Here is a 6530-nt window from a genome sequence, read left to right as displayed (position 1 = left end):
AATGAGTATTTAATACAATGAATAATATCTTACTTCGATATTCTCATAACTATTTGTACATATCTTAATAGGCCTTGGACCTATAGACTCATATACATCATTACCATATAAGGTAAATACTATTGTAGTCACCATTAAGGACTCTTCTTGCAGCCTTACTAGCATTTTCTTAAGATAATCATATTTTATGACCTTAATCATGATTTAAGGCCTTTGGGATATTTGGGTTCTCGACTTTGTCAAGTACCTAAGTACTAATGAGGGGTATTTAGTGTATAAGGGGTGCTGAATACCTTTCAATAGGAGGTTTGTTGGGGTGCTAGTAGGAACTTGTATTTGAGTACTCTCGGTAGAGTTGAGTACCTGAATACTCTTTTAACAATAAGTTTTTGTTGTATTGAAGGTAAAGGTGCTTGGCTATTCGATTATGTCAAATACTTGAGTACTTTAAGATCTTGTGCACACTTGACATTCCATGGTTTTAAGGGTGTCTAGATACTCGTGTATTTGACAAGGTCGGACACCATAGTACTCTCAAAAGGCAACCATGCTTACATATCTTAAAGGCTTTTAAAGGATACTATTTAGTATTTGTCTAAGTTTAAATAATGAGTTTTATATTTTCGAGGCATTAAACACAACTTTTTTATTTAATACTTTCTTTATAAAGTAAGAGAAAAAATTATATATATATATATATATATATATATATATATATATATTATATTTTAATCAAATGGTATATTTATCATTTTTTAGAGCAATTGTATATATATCACAATTGTACGTATTATCATATATGCATGATATTTTTTTTTTACTTTTATATAACAATTATTGTTTTTGGTAGATATATACTCTTTTAAAAAGTTATACTTAAGATAACTTTTTATTAGTTAATAAAAAAAACTTTACACACTATGGTAAAAATTAAACTCTATTAAAAAATAATATTATGTTATGCTTGTTTTTTTTTTAAAAAAAATTGCATGATTCAATTGTTATGTAAGTTAGCTTTTATGTTTCTAAAAAAAATAATTATTTTAATTTCTTTAAATTCAATTTTTTTCTCTAACTTTAAAATTTTTTAAAATAAATATTTTGTAATAAAGGTTCCATTTTTTGTTTTAAATTTAGTTATCTGCAACATTAAATTTTTTATTAAATATATTTTACTCTTGATTTAATTTTAGGAAAGAAAATGAGTATTCAAAAAGGTTACCATTATTCCACTTTTATTTATGTAGTTAAGCAATTTTTTAAATCATCAAAATCGTTGTATAACGTCATGCATCCTAAGCATGATATATATAATAAAACAAAAGAACATTTATTGACGCCGTCTGTGGGAATCGAACCCACGACCACGTGGTTAAAAGCCACGCGCTCTACCAGCTGAGCTAAGACGGCTTACTGTTAGTTTGCTAACTTTTTTTTAATAAAATCAATAATTTGATTTGTTAATTGAGTTTAACTAACTATTGAATGTGCAGTTAAAGTTGAAATTAATATATATATATATATATATATATATATATATATATATATATTATTTTTATTTTTAAATTATTGTCACTTTTTTATATATTTTTTTTCAATTTGACTCACCTTATTTGTGTTTAAGATTAATAAAACTATTAAGATAAAAAAAATATTTTATTAAGTTTAATATGACATTTCAAAGTTGTACCAAAATAAATTATGAACCTTTTGTTGCTTAACCATTTACACGCCGTTGACATCGTCCCCAACACTCATCATTTATGTCCCTTTTGTATCAATCACAAACGATTTTGTTGACTATTTCCCTAAGATTAAAAAAAATGTTAGGAGTCTTTAATTGTTGTCACCAAAAAATCAACATCAGTGAGCATATGAGCACCATGCCACTCTACTCATTAATTCAGCAGTCTGGCATGCTTAATGGTTATTCTTGATAAAGTCCAACTACTGATTCCTTTTTATCTAATTATATTGTTCTCCTTCCTACATATCAACAAAGTGGTTTGTCCAAGCTACTACTTTCCTCCACCATCCTAATATTAATGATTCTTTGGTTTATCCTTACCTTCGTGTTGTTGCATACCGAGTCAATCTAATGATAAACAAGACTAAAGTAAATTTTTAAAGATTTTTTTTTAATTTAAATATGTTAGACTTTTTATTAATATATGTGTCATTATTTTTGTTAGTGAGCTTAAAGGGTAAATTTTAGTTGTTTTATTTTTGGATTAACCCTAATATTGAATCTGGACAAACAAATTTAAATGCAAATTTTAACTAACTGAACTAATAGATTGATCATGTTAAAAAATAATTAATGTTGCTATATATAACACTAAATTTTTTAATATATATTTAATACACATATAATTTTACATAATAAATTTTGATATAATAATATATTTTTTTACATATATAAATTTTAAATAAAAATCATAGGTTTAATAAAAATTTATATATATAAAAAATACATTATTAGATTAAAATTAATTGTTACAAAATTTATTATGTAAACTTATATGTGTATTAAATATACATTAAAAAATTTAGTGTTATATATAACGATATTAATTATTTTTTAACATAATTGTCTTATTAATTCAGTTGATTATAATATGATGCTAATAATGTGAAAGTCAAAGATTTGAAACTTGCATGAATCATTAATTTTAAATTACTTTATAAAATATATTTTATACGGATTGACAATCCGTATAGGCTATATATAAGAACATTTTTTATTTTTTTTCTCTCATTGATGGGTGTATGAAGAAATTTGCTAGGTGTAGAAAAAAAAACCCTAGGTTTAAAATTCATCAACTCAATATCCAACACAAATATAATTGGGAATTCAAAATAAACCCAAATCAGAATTTGCATTGCACCTACTAACTTTGTAGTCCCTTCTTTCCCCTATTAAGTCTTGGCAAATTACTATCATGATCAGCCCAAAAAGGCTTATTAAAATCACAAGCGACAGTAAATGGCACCAAGAAATCGCAAGAGAATTTCATACCCAAGGCACCATGCATGTTGATATGCATTCTAATCACACACACACACCCCTAATAAGAACAACCCAACTCGATTTTGTTTAACAGGATACTTTGAAGGCAATTGTAACAACACGGTTTTTTCCATTTAATAAATTTAAGTTGTTTGATATATTTTAAGAAAATTAATTATTTCTTAAAATAAAATTTGATTGAAAGGAATTTAACGTTCAGTAAATTGCGATTAATTCCTTGGATAAATTAGTATCAGGGTTTTGATAGTCTTTTGTCATGAAATTTATTTCATGATATGTGATTTAAGTTTTGATTTAATATGTGTTGTTAAATTTATTTGATAGAATTTTATTTGATTCAATTTTATTTGAGTGAATTACTTAACCTGGTGATTTTTTTAGTGATCTTTAAAATTAATTAAATTAGCATGTTGGTGTAATTTATTAAAATTATGATTTTTTTTGGGTGAAAAGTTTAATTATTTAAATTAGTTTGATAATTAAATAGACATGATTTAATACATATAATTATGGGCCTAAACATAAATAACATAAGAAATTGGGCCTAGATTTAGAAAACAAAAACTCTGCTAAGGGGAATGCAGTTAGCTAAATATGAGGTACAGCCAGTAAAACTATCCTGTTACACTTTGAGGTCCAGAAAGCAATTCTGGTGGTGCAAATAGTGAAAGTTTGGGTTGTCACCTATTGTTAGCTGAGTAACTTAAATCTGAATTAAAATTGGACCTTTTCTCCTAAAAACTAACACAAAACCCACCCCAAACAACAACAAAAAAAAAATAGAAAGAGAGAGAGGATTGACGAGATTGAGAGAGAGAGAGAGAGAGAGAGAGAGAGAGGAGGTATGAAAACTTACTATTCCCTCATGCAATTGTCATCTCACCCTTGCCAATACTTTACACTTCCAGATTTCAAATTTTCTTCATCATTTGGTCAAGCTAAAATCACTCCAAGCTAAGGCAACCATTGATCATTCTTGCCACCCCTCCCACATGATCCCCTCCTCCACTATAAATAGAGCTCACTCCAAGCTCACTTCCCACAAAAAAAACAACTAGCCTTCTAGTGCTAACTTGAGATAAAATTTGAGAGTTTGGTGAGGTTTTGTGTTGGAAGAAATGGAGTCTTTCCCTTGATGATTTTCGGCAGCCTCTTGGAGAAGAAGAGAAGGAAAAAAAAATTAAGACTACCTTGTCCCTAAAAGTCACACGAAATTAAGGTATGGAGAGGGAGGGAATTGTTTGTTTTCATTTTGATGTTGCTACATGGTTTGGGTTGTGATGGTTCTTGAAGAACCTCTTGTTGCTTGTTCTTGATTGAATGCTACTTTGAATTCATTGTATGGTAGTACTCTAAATGTTTGAATATAAGATGATTACTTCCTTTCTTATATGTGCATGCAATGTTGTTAGTTTGATTCACCAAATGCATTAAAATATGATTTTAAGGATTTATTGAGTTGCTGCCATTTTTTTTGTAACATGAAATGGTGATTGTTTGGTGCTGGACAAAAATAGAATGCATGTTAAAAATGGGCCTTGGCCTGTCCAAAAAGAAGAGATAAAATAAAATAAGTCTTTTTCTATATCCACTCCTCCTTTTTAAAAGTACACTTCCCTTACAATCATAAATATTCACTATACTCCAAATACCCCTATATCATCTTTTCAAGAAAGTACATTCCAGAATGATGATGTTTAAATTTTTGTATTTTGAAAAATATTTTCATGAATACAAAAACTTGAACATCATTCCAAAATATTCTTTCTAGAATACATAATAATAGGTTCCAAAAAGTACTTTTCAAAATATTGTTTTAGTTTTTGTATTCTGAAAAGTACTTTCCTAAAGCCAAAAAAATTCCAAAAATGTACTTTCTGAAAATTCAATAAAAAAACATGTTGCATCCATTCCAAAATCCAAAAATACAATAATTTCAATAAAGTGGCAACAACAAAACCATTCTAATGTGTCTATACCCCCTGCTGAATCTCTAACCAAATTACACAACATGTGCAAATTATGTATGAAGATCCGAAGCTTATAAGCACTGTTCATAATTTGTCGCAAGAGAATAAAGCTATTGGATCAATAAAAGCAAGAAAGTGAGGGAGAAAGGAATGCTTTGTTGTCATGGAAGTAACAAATGGAGTGAAAGAGATGAGATGTTCTAATGAAAGAGAGAGGAATGTTTACCATGGAAGGAGTGTATTGTCGGAGGGGAAGTGTGTAACCCTGTGAGGGAAAGAAGATGATTTGAAAGAAGAAGGTTATTTAAGTTATTTGTGTTTAAAAAGAAGGGGGTATACTTAGAGAAAAGGGAGTGAATATAGCTTTGTGTAATAAAGATTCCATTTGGAAAAATATTGGAAGGGTGTTATAATCATGTTCTTATAAAGAAAAAGAACAAGAAAATCTCAGCATTTTTTTTAGATAATGAATTAATGTAATGATAATGATAAGAAAAGACAACCGGCAATATATCTCCCTTGCACTCAAAGCTTTGTCCAATCAAATTCAGTGACTCGACCGACCGACAGTGTGTAAATAGAAGAAGACAAAAAGATTGTCAGGACAAAGAAAAGAAAAGAAAAAGGGAAAACACTATCAGCATTTCATAAACTATCCATTCTAAATTCAGCCAAAAAAAATCCATTCTAAATGAATTTAATTTTTTTACACTACCAACTAATTAAAAATATAGATGTTTTATATATTAATTAATGTAAAAATAAATAAATTTGTTATAAAAATACATAATTTATTAGTTTATGATTAGACTGATAAAATAATTTTATATTGTAATTCAATTACAAATTAAAATAATTATTATAAAAATTAATAAAATTATTTATCATCGGATGCTTAACCTGTTTTCTTAAAATAAAATAAAATATAGTAGTCTATAACTTTATATATCAATGATAAGAAAATAATTTATACAATATTTTACTCCTTCTGATTTAAATATACAAAAATAGCATTTTATTGATGTTAACAAAATTTTAATTAATTTTATCTTATTGATATTATTTTTAAAATACTTTTTATTTAGTTAAAATTTTAATTTCAATAACTCATTTTTATTCTTAATATTAAATTCTAACAAGAATAAGTTGAGAAAAAAAATTAATTTTTAATTAAAATTGATATATGAGTGAATTAGTTTAAACTTATTTAAAAAAATACTTATTTTAATAAAATAAGTAATTTTATGTTTTTAATGTATTTATTTAAATTATTTCTGCTTAAAAATTTATTTTTACTTATTTTAAAAACAAATAATATCTACTTATTAAAAAGTGTTTTTTTAAATATTTATTTTAAAATTATTTATTTAAGTTTAGGCAAACCAATCCATAATTAATTATGATTAAGTAAATTTCTTATTTAACGTTTTTTTTAATATATTTGAGAACAGGGAGTAATTCAATTTCAACAAATTTGTTGACTTGTACTTGTGTGAGTTTTGGATATATCAAGATTTCATTGTTGGATT

The 6530-nt window shown here is 26.4% G+C and overlaps 1 non-coding gene across 1 annotated transcript; it reads right to left on the bottom strand.

Annotated features, from left to right (window-relative positions):
- Positions 1-1337: 1337 nt before the first annotated feature.
- On the bottom strand, positions 1338-1410 carry TRNAK-UUU (transfer RNA lysine (anticodon UUU)). The gene has a single exon. It is a non-coding gene; the product is annotated as a tRNA-Lys (tRNA).
- Positions 1411-6530: the final 5120 nt, after the last annotated feature.

This window comes from Glycine max, chromosome 16 (assembly GCF_000004515.6).
Source record: "Glycine max cultivar Williams 82 chromosome 16, Glycine_max_v4.0, whole genome shotgun sequence".
Taxonomy (NCBI): Eukaryota; Viridiplantae; Streptophyta; class Magnoliopsida; order Fabales; family Fabaceae; genus Glycine; species Glycine max.
This window is presented reverse-complemented; position numbering and strand designations above follow the sequence as displayed.